The 14,624-nt window shown below is 37.6% G+C and overlaps 1 long non-coding RNA gene across 1 annotated transcript in view; it reads left to right on the top strand.

Annotated features, from left to right (window-relative positions):
- Positions 1 to 14,374, top strand: part of LOC308067584 — a 29,029-nt gene extending 14,655 nt beyond the window's left edge. The window contains exon 3 of the long non-coding RNA XR_013929671.1: positions 326 to 14,374. This is a non-coding gene — a long non-coding RNA (uncharacterized lncRNA). The remainder of the gene's footprint in view (positions 1 to 325) is intronic.
- Positions 14,375 to 14,624: the final 250 nt, after the last annotated feature.

Genomic DNA, 14,624 nt, shown 5'->3' with positions numbered 1-14,624 from the left:
TCCATCTGTATACTCTACTAAGGTCTCTTTGCTACAGGTACACTGTATATTTTATAGTACTAGAGAGGATAACAATGCAGCACGCAACAAGGGCACATTGCTAATAATCCTATTCACGTTAAATATTTAGAATTCCATCGTATTTCATAATCAGAACTTAGAAGTAACATATTAGAACAACTCCATGCTGATGAAAATGACTAATTAAGTATTAAAAGCTGTGAGAGGAAGCCATTGCTTGGAAACAATTCTTAAAAGGAGAGAAAAGATGCAGTTGCAATTGTTTCTAAATGGTTTTCCCCTTGATTTTTTGTGTTTCTTTTAGGAGAAGAGCTGAAATTCCTCAATGCTAAACTGTCTGTAATATCGAAAGAAAGAAATTGATCTCTCTCTGCTTCTCCCATCTATAAAACTGAAATATTCCTGCTAATATAGGCTCAGGGCAGTTCTCATCAGAAGTGGTAAACCTTAGTAACTACCCCTTAGTCTGCAGCGATGCCCCTTAGGTTTCACACTGAGTCAGACCCTGGCATGAATAAGAGCAGCTCTAATGCTATTCCAGTTGAAGCAATGGATACAACTCTTCGGCTCTGTAGCTTTACCACGTCATGAGATTGGAACTATTCATGACAAACGGGATAGTACTAACAGTGAGAGCTACAGCCCCAAGCAGGCTCCAATAAAGGATCTAACTGAGCTTCCCTCAGCTCTCAGTTTTAAGGGTTTAGCCAGAGATTCTGACAAGCAATACAGAGCTACAAAGTTATGTCCATTGTTCAGCAGCACCTACATGGGAGAAGGGGAGCAGCAACTGAAAGACATTCAGAAATGCCAGTGAACTCTCCACTTTTTTTTTTTTTTAAGCCACCCAGATTTCTGTTTGCTCTGTGCAGTCGGATCAGAGCAAAGCAGACAGGCTAAGGCTGGGCTTCACAAGTGTTGAATAATACTGGTTTTAACTTTGGATGACAAAACGTTGTCCATTTTCCTTTTTTAAAGGAAACAGATATAGAAGCACTAGCAGTTACACATTCTAAGTACTTTCTAGGTCACCTTTCTACTAACAGATCAGTTATCAGATTTGAACTATTTTCTTACAAAGTAGTTACACCAAAAATCTGTCACAGCCCATACGTGCCTTTGTAGGGATCTACAAAGTACATGAAAGTAAAATATGCCCAAATATAGTACAGTATAGTAGTTGGATATTCCAGAAGTTTAGGAGTATTCTGGCACCTATATTTTAAATCTTGTGACAGAAAATGTGTAAGTATTGCCAAAGCACAAAAGAACACAATTTTTGTTATCAGATATCCAATGGATTTTGCACTGTGTGAACAAGTTGTGGACAGCTGACAAAATTACTCTATATTTCACTTCTTTTGACTTAAGAGATCAGCCTTCTTCCATCTGGAATACCATTATTTTCAGATTAATATTTTGTACCTGAACTTCAGCAATGGAACTAAAACCAGTCAAAATCCTTTCTATTACATCACAAATCATACTCAGCATTAATTTGATATGGTGCAGCACAGAGACATCTACAAGTAGTGACAGATTCAGTACTACCCATAACACATTTTTATGTCATATACTTCCATAGTCTGCGTATGTAGATGGTGTGGATTTCCTGGAATTTTGATGTACACATTAAGATTTCTATTTAAAGTATTTATTTCACATGTTTACTTGCTTTGCTTAATATGTGAGGACCTACTGTTAAATTTAAGATTTGCTGAATTAGGTTCTAAATTTCTTATACTTTCAACCAAAATAGCTGACAGTCTTAACCATTTGTGGCATGTTAAATAGCTATTAGATAGTGGTCCTCAGGGACAATCTAAGACATCCTCTCCTTCATAATATGTTAATGTCCCACAAGCTTTTTGAGCAGTGTAAGAATTTCAAATACTGACTCTCAGCATTTGATCTATTGGTTGAATCTGATTATGTCTGTGAATGGCATCAGACAGATCAAATATAACAATGGAATAGTTATAAATGCTTGTGGTAACACAGCAAAAAGGCTTCCTGAGATAAATCTCTAGGCCAGCATAGGCAAAGCTCCAATAACGTGGCCAAGAAACTGCCAATTAATTGCAGTTACTAATCAACTGTATGCTATTATTTGTAGTGCTAAAAATAGAACTCCTGCTAGAAAAATCTAGATGAGAAACAGTAATACAGCATAGAGCCTGTTTTCAAAGTAGGTGTTGCAAAGTATCTACAAGATACGTTGTATCTTCCTTTATCACCTGCTCAATGCAAGAAAGAAATGCAGTGTTTCATGCTGGGATTTATAATCTCGGTGGACTGTACCATGGTATCAAAGATTAAGTCAGCTACCATCTGCTCCATTTTATGCAAAATAGATGTGGCCCTTAAACTTCTGGCAGTTTTCCAATTCAATCCTCCATGCCGATTTCTAACACTCCTGCCTTACTCATTCAGCTCAGACAGTAAATTGTACTATTCATGGTCAACTATTTGTTGACAATGTACACTGTGACACAATGGCAGGGCAGAAAGGTATCTACTCTTGTCTGTTTTTTTAAAAAAAAAAAACTTAGGAGAATGTTCTGAAACTGTGTGTGTCTGTGTGTAAATATATATATATATATACACACACACTTTTCATTATAATGAAACCAATTCATTCTTTACCATCAGGTTTCTGCAAGTGTTACAGGAGTGCTTAGTTACTAGGTTTTACTCTTAACTTTTGATTATTTTTTTTAAATACACAAATCCTGTTGCACTGTTAACTTAAAATTAAAGACTAAAAGCTTAAAAAGGTGATCAACATACAATTCAAGCAAGAAGCCTGATGCAAATGAACATTTAGCAAACCCAGACATATCACTGCAGTGAACAAATTTTGTTTTTATAGAGAAGGTGCAGAATTTGCGTTTTCAAGATACCATTCAACCTTGGTAATATAGAAGGATAATTTGTCTGAATTGTCAATAACTCTTGAAAATTTTAGTCAGTTATATCTTTCCATTTATTTTTATGCTGGCATTTTATTACCTGGGGCTAAGGTAATACTTTGTAGTTACTGTTAGAAAAAAACTTGTAATACACAGATATATATATCTCTTCAGAGATTCCAGATGTGGTCAAACGCTGTGGCCCACTGTTTGGTGTAATGCAAGTTAAAATTGTGTTTGCTCCATTTCATGTATGTGAAACACGTTACTGACATTTGGTTGCACAGAAAATTCACTTGTGCTTGGTTTTGCATTTATTAAAAATAAGCAACAGATTATTTTCCCAAAAGTCACACTCTGATCTGCCTATAATTTTTTTTTATTATTTTAAAATGTTGGAGCAGAACATGAAGTATAGCTCTAAAAAGCCATAAATATCCTAAATTACATTTTTAAATTTTACTATGTATTGTCAGGAAAGACAGGAGTCAAGAATAGCAAGCATACAAAGGTGAAATTAATTCACCTTTTGAACTCTCAATGTGCACATATTTAAGATTTGATCCTAGTAGTCCTAAACATTTTATCAAATCCAGGGAACCATTCGTATTCAGATAAAGTCTGTGATAGCAGGGGTTTCTTATCTTCAAAGGAAGAGAGAATTCAGAACCTCAATACAAAGAGAAATCCCATGCTTCTGATAAGAACTGTAAATCTTCCCTTTGAAGACTGACACTATGAAGAATTCCTGCTCAAAGAAGCCAAAGCAATATTTTAACCAACAATGTCTGGACTTAGATGTCATACCCTACAAAATGCAAACATTTTTATGAGAATATATGCTAGAAGGTAGAACTTATCTGAACTAAAGCAGTTACTGTAGTGGACTCAACTAGAACAGTAGCAATGCTGGAAGTGGCAGTCTAAACAGAACTCCCATGGTTACTGCCATTATCAATTTGCTGTCATTTCACTCTCATCATAGAGACCTTTATGTCACAGCGACTAACAATAAAGGAGCCCACAGCACTCCTGCAAGTGACTGCTGGTTTGAAGGACTGATGGCTTTTCAAAGACATTCATAGTTTAGCTCTTTATGATGGATTTCAACATGATGCCAAGATTTTAATTTTGCAGTGCATTAAATAAAAAAGCAACCAAATAAAAAGAGCAAAGTGTTAGCTATACTACAGGTAATACACCTCTCCTCTATGGAATTTTTTTTGCAGAATGTTTACTTTTCAGACTATTATCTTGACTGACAACAGAAGTGCTAAGGCTCAGGTAGGTCCAGGTGCATATTTACTGTAACTTCTCTCAAATGCTGTTAGTCTGTTGTCCCTTTGTTAAATGTTAAGTCAAGAAGTCTGTAAATGCTACAAGGCATGGCATGCATATACTTTGCAGGACAAGTAAGAGACTCTGCTTCCTTTTCGATATACTTGTTAGATCCTGGAACTGAAAGGGATGCAACAGCATTTGGGAAGATTCCAAGGAGACTGTATAATTTTTCTCTAATGTTATCCTCCTGCTACCTCATTCACTTCCAAAATTACATTTTTGACCTTTAAATTTTTCCCCAACTTCCTTCCAAGAAATGTTTGAGCCCACAGGACAATTTTGAAAATGTTTATCTTCAAAAGTTACTAACTGAACTTACTTTAAAGGGGAACATGGCTGGCAAACACAACAGAGAAGTTATTTTTCCCCTATAATGATTTAGCCTTTGATGCATAGACAGATGGTCATGATCTCCTCCTCCTCCACCCATGGATTTTTCTAAAATGACACCCAAGTTTTTCTTGGCAGCAGTTAGAAAATCTGGCAAACAGCTCACTTCAGCTCCAATTATATTGACCACATTAATGCAAAAGATCAGCAAATGAAATGTTCCATATTCATTTGGAAGAGATGAATTAAAATTTGCAATGAAATAAGATAAATGCAAATGAGAAACAAATGCCAGCTACTTGCGTCCACCCTTGTATCTAAGGTTTTACTGTGACCCGTTTTTTTTCACTGAGAATGAATGCTTCTTGAAGGCACAGGGTGTTAAGTCTCTTGTAGTACTTCTTAGGGCAGTAACACTTTATAGAACCAGATTTCTGAGAAATGTCTTCATAAGCAGAATAATACCCATTTGCTCTGCGTATTTTAAGGAATACTAGAGAATAACACTTGCCCTCCATGCTCCAGGGACACCAACTCTTCAGATGAATGTTATCTCTAGATTTATTATCAAAGCTTTTCACACTTGCCTGTGCTTGTCACAAACTCTCCTGGGCACAGGAAAAGCAACCAGGAATGTGACTAATTCCCTATTCAAGGGCTTCTAGCTGAGTATTTTTTCCAAGGCAGTGTCTACCATCCAAGGTACATTTCTTTTACAAGGCAGAAAGCAAATCTTGCTGGCAATTCTTTTTCCACCCAGTTACAGGCTAATTTCTTGCTACTACTGTGTGCTGTGGCAACCGCGTGTTAGCTCCTGTCTGCTAGTAACTGGTGGGCAGGTTTGTACATCTCTACCAGTATATGGGCCGTTGCAAATAGTTTTACCTGTGGCAGCTAAATAGTGTTCTCTAGGGAAAGGTGTATCTTTAGAAAGTTATATTCAAATTACTTATTCACCACCTCTGTAGAAGGGGCAGTAGGTAGAATATGTTTAACCTCTGCTGTATATATACGTATGTCTCATTAAAAAAAAATTGTATATATTTGTTCTACTGAAGTATAAATACCAATAAGTTACATCAGTCAAGATGCTTGTGATGACAAGTTTTTGCTCTACCCAGGTGCCCAGACCATCTCTAATTCTGGGTCTGATTCATCAGCATGAATAATATAAAATGAATTGTGCTCAAAGTATTCACAGTTCTGAGCTATTTAAAAGACATTTGTAATTCTTAGATACTGAGCTATCAAACCAAAAACTTCTGATCATTCTGCTTGGCAGAAAAAAAAAATATCTGTGCTTGTGTAACTATGCTTAGAACAATTAGACCTGGGAAACTGTATACCAAGTTCTAGCATTTGTATTCACACATACTACAGCAGAGTTATGAATTGAATATCTTATTTCAGGTCTGTGAATATTTTAAGGAAATGTCCAGCATTGAATCATAGACAAAAGGATTTGAAATGACACGTTAAACCTAAAGCATGTCCAGTGCTACTTTTTCATCAATTCTTATCTTTGCCATAAATATCACACCCTCCTACGCTGTATATATTCATTACACAGCTGCAGCTCCTCCTCTAAGCTAGCTAACACAGCTGTAGCTATAGAGTGCAGACCAGATGGCCAGTCAAAACCCTGCTTCCTATTGTCTGCAAAACACAATAACCATTACCAATAGTCTCTGCTTCTGAGCCCACACCTTGTGTGTTTTAACTAATGTAACTGTTATTTCCTCAGTCAAAAACTGGCCTGGATCACACATTCAACACAATCATAACTTCCTTAGGGACTTTTTCTACTGTTTGATTAGCATCCTCAACTCATTTTCCCTCCTTTTTTTTTTTGTAGTAGAAAAGTTTGCTTTCAAAACACAGTCCTTTTCACCTGTTTTAGCCACACTAGGCATAGGAGTTCTGCATTAACTCCTGAAGATTTGACTATTTCAGCAAAAGAGCAAAGAAAAAAAGCTTTTTTTTTTTCCTTTCCACACTTTACACATATATCATTTCCACAATAACATATATATAAATTATACACATACTAGGAGCGAATTCAGAAAGGGGGAGTTACAGACAGCACCCATCTTACAGTATGAAACAGGTTTGGCAGTTACTCTAAAGCAGTCAGTGGAAGTGTGGCCATCAACTTGAGTCAGCTGTCAAGACTCATGAAGGGGAATAGTGGCAACAGCAGCTTGTAAAAGATATGGATAAAAGAGCTTGCTATACTGGAAAGATAAGAAAGGGGATCATTTTTCTGGGGGTATAGGGAAGGAGGGGTCTTGGTGTATTAATGCCTCATGTAACTTCATACTAATAGGACTGGCTAAATACATACTCAGTTTTTATTAAGGCTGTAACATTTGAAATAGATAATACATACAATTAATTCCAATGGCATAGGAAGAACATTAAAAATTACCGATCAATTATTTGCTTATAAATTTTGGGGGGTTGATTTTTTTTTTTAGAACTGCTATCCCTTGAAAGGAGCTTGAAAAGCACACTTAAAAAAACCCAACACATTCTGCTCACATTTGGAAGCATAACATCAAAATCTCTAGTCTTCTGCATCTAACTTTTTAAGTGAGCTATTTTTTTCTTGCAAATTCTTTGTTAAACAACCGCATTCCTCCAAGCCAGTACAACAGAGGCTTCTCTGTGCAGATAAGTTTGACTCCATAATCTGTGCAAGTTTTATTGCTAATAATCTGACCGCATTTCATTGAGTCCAACTGGTCATAATACAAACCTGATTTTCATCATGGCCTCTCTGCTGTACCTGTTGTTCCATTTTCACAAGTGTGTGTGTGTATGCATATATATATGTATCAGTCCCCTAGTAATTTTCAAGTATCAATCACTTCAAAGGGCAACTGTTGCTAACCCCTGTGCTCAGCAGTTTCGGGTTTTTTTTATACTGTTCCATTTGAAGGGAAGCCAAACATCTCTGTATGGGTAGCTTTTGAAATGGGGGGGAAATATTCCAACACAACTGAATGACACAATCTCTAACATCTAGAAGAAGAAAAGAGTCTAAGGAAGCTGAATTTTAAACTGTTTATTTGGAATGTGCAAAGACAAAGGATGTTTTCAACCAGAATGCTTGTGATCTTCCTCATACCCTTTTGTAAACCAGTAAAGCCTACAAAAGCTGTGCAGCAAGCAGCAGATAGTGCTTGTCCTCAAAACATTTGAAAGAGTAAAAGCACCTTGCTAACTCCAAAGAGAATCTTCTCAGCAACACCTCCTTTGAAGCTCCTGCAGCTTTTTAAACTAGCTTGACTTACCAACAGCTGCCTATTGAAGACCAGAGGGGAAAGCATGCCCATGGGGAGAGATGCTGGCAGACAGTTCTGCCAGTGGCAAGGCAGCTAGCCCTGTTACCTCTCTGGCTCACTGTGCAGAACAGAGGAGGAGAGATGTGGTCTCTCATTTAGGGCAATTCCAGGATGGTAACATCTCATCAGCCCAACTCTTTTAGATTCCTTCTCAAACACACCCAAGTCAGGATAGATATGAAGCACTAATGCGATTTGTTTGATTTTATGTAGCTCATTTTCACCCTTAGGCTATGAATATCTAACAGCTTCATATTCTCAGTGGTCATGGGGCCTTGCCCTGTTGAATCAATTACAGTTATCCAATCTCAAAGTAAAAGACATAAATCATGTGATGGCTGCATTAAAGAAGGTGGTCTAATTACAGAATCACAGAGTAGTTGAGGTTGGAAGACACTTAAGTTTAGTCCAGTGCCCCTGCTCAAGCAGGGTCAGCTAGAGCAGGTTGCCCAGGGCCTTGCCTCCCAGAATGGAGGCTCCACAATCACTCTCAGCAACATATTCCAGCATTCAGCCACCTTCACAGTGTTTTCTTGCATTTAGATGAAATTTAACATGTTTCAGTTTGTGCCTGTTGCCTATTAACCTGTCACTGAGCACCACTGAGAAGAATCAGGTTTGTCCTGCTTAAAAAAAGGCAAGATACATTCCTGATCCTTTTGAAATGTAATTGCTTAACAGCACCCGGAAATATGATCTACCTCCACAATGACAAACATGGGTGAAAAATGATGGGGTAAACCCTCAGTCATGATAACAAGAAGAATCTTCATGCTGACCAACCTGAGCACTGCTTAGCAGTGCCTATAGTAAATCAACAACTGATGAAGAGTAGCATGAAAGACAGTAATCAGCCCAGACAGTAACCTTCTCTGCAGCCAGGACAAAGGCACTCCTTACTGCAAGAAATCTTGTTAAAATGGTTATGTAATTCTTTGCTGTAGCAAATTTCTGCTAGGTAGGGAGGCAAGAGGAACTGAAAGAGTACTACAAAGTATCTGTTGTTGTAGTTCTGCTTTGGCTATAGCAGATGTCAGCAACCTGGGGAATGCTATAATCCTTCCTACTTAGCAGTGACCCAGAGTACTAGGGTCACCTTCACCAACCCTACCCTAGGGTGCTGTAGTCACTTCCTCATTAAGATCGGCAGTTATAGGTGGTGAGCTGTTGCATCCTGTTTCGCTCATTTTCTGCTTGGCTGTCAACCTTGTTTCTAGTCTTTCTTTACTGGCTGAGGAGCATAAAGAATTCAGAAACCTAGAGAATCTGCCTTTGAAATTGTTACCTGTACCCAGTGAAATGCTAAGAACAACTGTGTAATGCAGCTAAAGTAGCATCTAGTGATCCTGCTCTGACTAGTCTTACTGAAGTTGTCCCTTTTTATTCCAAGAAGGTTTTATTATGCAACAAAGGTAAATTAAACAGCTGCCAGGTTTAAATGGTGCAAAACCTAGACACCTGATGCCACCCATAGTTCTGATACTGAAAAGTGAGCCATGAAAAAAAAATGACTGACTTTGCAATCATAAAGCCACTGCTCAAAACACTTAGAAAAGATCTGCAATTTCACATTAACTTTTCCTTGTATCCCAAAAAAGATCAGATTTTTCTAACTGTCAGGAAGCCCAGGTAATGCTTTTTTTTTAACATGAAAAGGCCTGATTAAAAATGATATTTTTTATAACTTCTTGAAAAAAAATAGATAAACTTAACTTCATGAAAATAACGATTGCCGACACTTGCTTAAGTCAAACAGAGTTCAGGAAGATACTGCGCAAGGTTCCCCCCATGCAGTGCCGCCAATTGATTTCAGTTCTAGCTTGAAAAACACCTGCTATTTTAGCCTTGGGCCTCTCCTTCCATAGTATTTTTATAGCTTAGACAAATACACACCACATGTAGAATCAAGTCCTCAAGTCCTCTTTTCTAGAAAGCACAAATTATATTGATTCTCATAAACCACAACTGGGGAGGCCTGCAGAAGGGTGTGTGAAAAGATTGTAGCTGGTTTGCAGTTGTCAATAATATTCACAGACTTTAGTGGTGTTTCAGTGTGATCTGGGTAGTATGTAATTTCAAATCAACCCTGAAAAACTAGTGGTTTTATCACCACTTTCACAAACCCTGCATACTTCAGAGCATGAAGATCAAAACTAAAGGAATGCCTCCACTTATACGAATTAGAGGCTACTTGTGTTCTTGTACTGCTTATTTAGGCCGTTCTCTAGATGAAAGAGTTTGAATTATACAGTAGGGTCTTCATGATGCACAAAGCCTCACAGTCTTATGGACTAAGGTAACTGAAACCCAACACAGATTAGTCGCATTTCCATGCCTGTCTTAGCAGCTGTGATTTTTTTCCCCAGTAACACTTCAGTAAGTGACAAATTCTATACATAACCATGCATATGTGAGATAAAGCACTTGCTTGCCTAATGCAAAGCATACCTACCTGGAATAGGCTACAAATTCAGGTAGACATCTAAACCTTTTAGCCCATGGAAGAGAATGTAGCTGCTTTAATGTACAGTAAATGAGAGGCTGAGACTGGGGCCACTAGAGAAGAGCCAGCTATGTAGCATCATTATTCATCAGTCTTGCATTAGGGATAAAGATATAGTGGCAAAGAAACTCCACAACTGCTCAATGTGTAGTTGCAAATGAGCACTGCTAGTTTGTAGCATAGTTGATCTCTGACACTACTACTGCTCGTGGCAGAGAAAGAATTCTTTTCTCCTTTGACTGCAGTAAAGAAGCTCATTAGACTTCAAGCTATATGAGATACAGCAAACATTGTTTTGAATAAAATGCTATCTGCAGACTTAACAATAAACCTCAGTGACAACGTTTGACATATTCTTGCATTTAATATACTATAGAAAAATGGCATCTCAAAATTATGACTCATTCCTAACACCTCACTCATAAATAACTCCATGAGACTGTGTATGGACAAAAAGTTTTGATTAGTATTAAACTCTTTAAAATGTTTTAGAAGTTGAAACTGCACAGTGAATGGACAAGGCATGCCACCATCCTGCTTAAAAATATCTGACAGATAATACGGAGAGCTTTGTTTTCTAAAAAACCCACAATGTTTGTTCTGTTCTCTCACAACAGAATGGGAATGTAATGGTCAAGACTTAATGGCCAAGGCAGGTCTTAATCATGAAACACGTTTTTAATTGTCCCATTGCTTATATTCTAATGTATTATAAAATAAACATGTGTGTTTATTATAACTTTGTCTCATATAAAAGTCATCTCTCACTATTACAACAGCAATTACCTGAGTGGTATCATATACTGTGTAATCCTGCACTGGTCTGTGTAGACTCCAAAGCTACCTGAGGTTCTGAGGAACGGGGTGCTAACAGCAAAGCCAGACAATGACCATCAGTCCAGCTGCAGCATACTTTTCCATCATAAAAGGAGGGAAGGCTTTACTGAACAACAAGCTTTCCGCATTTCTAGCAATACAGGAATTCTTTTCCCAGTGTCTCTTTTTAGGCATGCAGCTTAAACACTATGGCAGGGAACAACAAGAGCAGGTTGCTCCCTAAGGAAAGCTGAGCTGGCAGCTAAGGGGTGGTTACAGTGCAGACTGGGCAAGGACCTCACCAGCAGCATACAGTTCCACAGCACCAGAGACAGGCAAGCAAAGCAGGATAGCAACAGGAACAGGTCTTGTTAGTGGTCCAGTGATCATCAGGCAAGACAGGGTCCCACATCCATCAAGAGACGCACTACAGCACTTCAGGAACAGAGCCAGCAGCGGGCCATCTAAGACATATTTCAGGAAAAAATTGAAATGCCCAGCCTGAGCTTAAATAAGACTCCCTGTTCAAAGGTGTGGGGAGACCTCAGGTGAGGCTGGTCAGATTAATTACAGAGAGGTTGTTACTGTGCTCAGGGTCCTGATGCAGAGCACACAGGTTTATATGACTGATTTTTAAGCCTGTGTGTTTTTGTACAATTAGCAACATAAAAAGAATACACACATAAAGAATACAGGAGAATGTTACACATGCTTCTCATTCCCCAGATTCTTTGTTACTCTGCAACAGCCTTTGGACATATATCACAATTCTCTAACATACCCTGGATCATTCTTCTCCTGTAATGTTTGGCGAGTCATTTATGAACTTGATTTCCTTTCTGATACGTGGTGCCCCAAATGCTCATGAGCTTTTAAGTCCCTTCATAAGTGATAAATTGCCTTATAACTACTCCAGAATGTGACAGAATCAATTTTCTGCATTTCTTTCGCTTTTCTGTCCATGGATTTTTATAGGAAGCTCATTTAATTAGAACTAAATCTATATGAAAGAGACCCTGTACTCAAGTAAGTACCTTGTATGTGTTAAACACAAATTTTGATCTAATAAATAATGTTTCAATTATTTTCTAATATGTCTTTTTAAGTACCTTGTGCTATAGTTAACATATATATGTATGTAGTTATGTATGTACATAACTAATGCACAAGTGCAGTTACATTCTCATGCATAAGTGGTCTGCCACAAAAATTTGCATTTAATGATGAAGGCACAATAATTCTAAGAAGCAAGAGTCTCCCCTAATCATAACACACTACAAGACAGGAAGGGAAAAAAAAACAATACGAAAAGAAGACAATCATTGTCTACTTACACTAATTTACAAAATTAAATGAACTATTGATCTTCAAAATCAGTCATGAGAGATTTTTTATTTAGGAGTAGATATTTGCTTTATGTATAAAGTGGAAGCATGGATTATTTTCATGTCCTCTCATGCACAGGAGTGAAACTTTCTATATTGCCTAAAGCTTTAAACATTCAGGTTGTACCTGACAAAGTGAGCGCAGTTTGGAGTTGAGCCCTTCAGCGTGGGTATTAGCCATAGTCAACAGCCAAGTTTAGTCCTAGAAGGTTTAGCAAAAGAGATTTCTGGCAGTCGTTCTGCACCCACCAATAATTTTCCCAGACAGCAATGACTACAAGCATAGGGAGCAGTCTACACTGAAATCAGCACCTGTTAGAAATACACATACTCTGCTGGAAATTGGTAACTACAGTCAGAAGCAAGAAGGTAATCAGTGCAGACTCTACAGGCCAGTCATTGAATGCTTCCTGATGCTGAAACAGATAGGCTATATGCTTCTTGAAGCTTCTGTACTGCACTGCACAGAAAAATATTCAATTGTAATTCATGATTATAGAAATTTGCATAGTAGTCCTATATCAAGTGCCATGTGACCTTCAATACGGATTATTAGAAAGGTACAAACCCTACTGGAAATATGGGTTTGAGATAAGCATAGTTTTGCTCAGTGTGGGTTGAAATGATAGACACTCTGAAACCAGTGCCTCTACAGGCAACTAACAGACTGGTAACCTCTTTTAAAAATGTGGGCAATAGTGGGAACCGCTTCCTAAGTTCCTGAAGGGCTAACAGATATCATTAGGAAAATTAAATCCTACAATACAGGAAATAGGTCTCCGAGTATATTGCTTCAAAAGAGGAAAATATTTTTGCTTATTGCCTCATCTGTTTCATTTCTAACTTCATTGGCTTTTAAAAATGTATTCAGCCTTGTGAATTATTCTATGATGGAATATATATATATAAAAAAATTATTCTATTATACTGATCTATGTTCAGTGAGTGAAATAATTTATTTTACAAAATTAAATGATAACATTATGGTGATTCTTAATGTAGCATCTCTAAAGAAATAACTCCTTTTAATCTTCACAGAATACATACATAATGCCCATAGGAATAATTCATAAAAATAAATCACATTGACACATTCCATGATATCTTGTAAGGCCCTGCAGGGTGGCAGTGGCAGCAGCCACTTTTATTTAGCATGTGTCTATTCCCCCAAAAGCTTTCTGTCCTAGTTTTAATTTGGCTTTACAGCATGCTAAGTAATTTGTTTGGATTTTTTTTCCCCTACATTTGAGAAACTATCTGATAGTTCATTGCTAACCTTTCTAAAGCTGACCATAGGTCAGAAGCATCATCATTCCCTCCTCTGTGAGAAAGTTCTATGTACCTATAGCAGATTTTTATGGGCAATTTCTCTGCTGGTGTGAAAGCTCAAAAGAAATGTTAAACCAACTAATAGGAAGAATCAAAGGGATCACAAGATCACAGGACAGTTCACTTTGGAAGGGATCTCAGAAGGTCAATGCATCAAATGTTATACGTGGGGATGACTAGCTATCATACATACAGCTAGGTCAGACCAAGAAGGTGGCACCGAGCAGGTCATGAGACCAGTATCATGAATATCATGATATAAAAGCAACGTTTCTGGTATTCTTTTGTGTCAAGGCAGTTAGAGTTGCTTACATACTGAAGTATCACTGTTTATCATTAACTGGTAGTCTGAAAAGTGATCCCACGGGAAGCTTTTCTTGTCTCAGGAAGGTTCTTGTCAATCAAAATAAAGGCTTTGATATGGAAAGCAAAAGCTGGACACCTCTTTTCAGCTTCAGCTATTCTATGGCCTTCTTCCCAGACTTGCATCTATGCTAAGTATTACAGTTCTGGACCTCTTAGCCCTCTACCATCCTGTCTGTGTATTGTGTATCCTCTAATGGAGAGGTGAAAAAATATATTCTGAATATGTGAAATGCAAATAAGTAATAACTCATAGTAAACATCTGTAATGTTTTAT

The sequence above is a fragment of the Falco punctatus genome (genome assembly GCF_963210335.1).
Source record: "Falco punctatus genome assembly, chromosome: 7".
Taxonomy (NCBI): domain Eukaryota; kingdom Metazoa; phylum Chordata; class Aves; order Falconiformes; family Falconidae; genus Falco; species Falco punctatus.
This window is presented reverse-complemented; position numbering and strand designations above follow the sequence as displayed.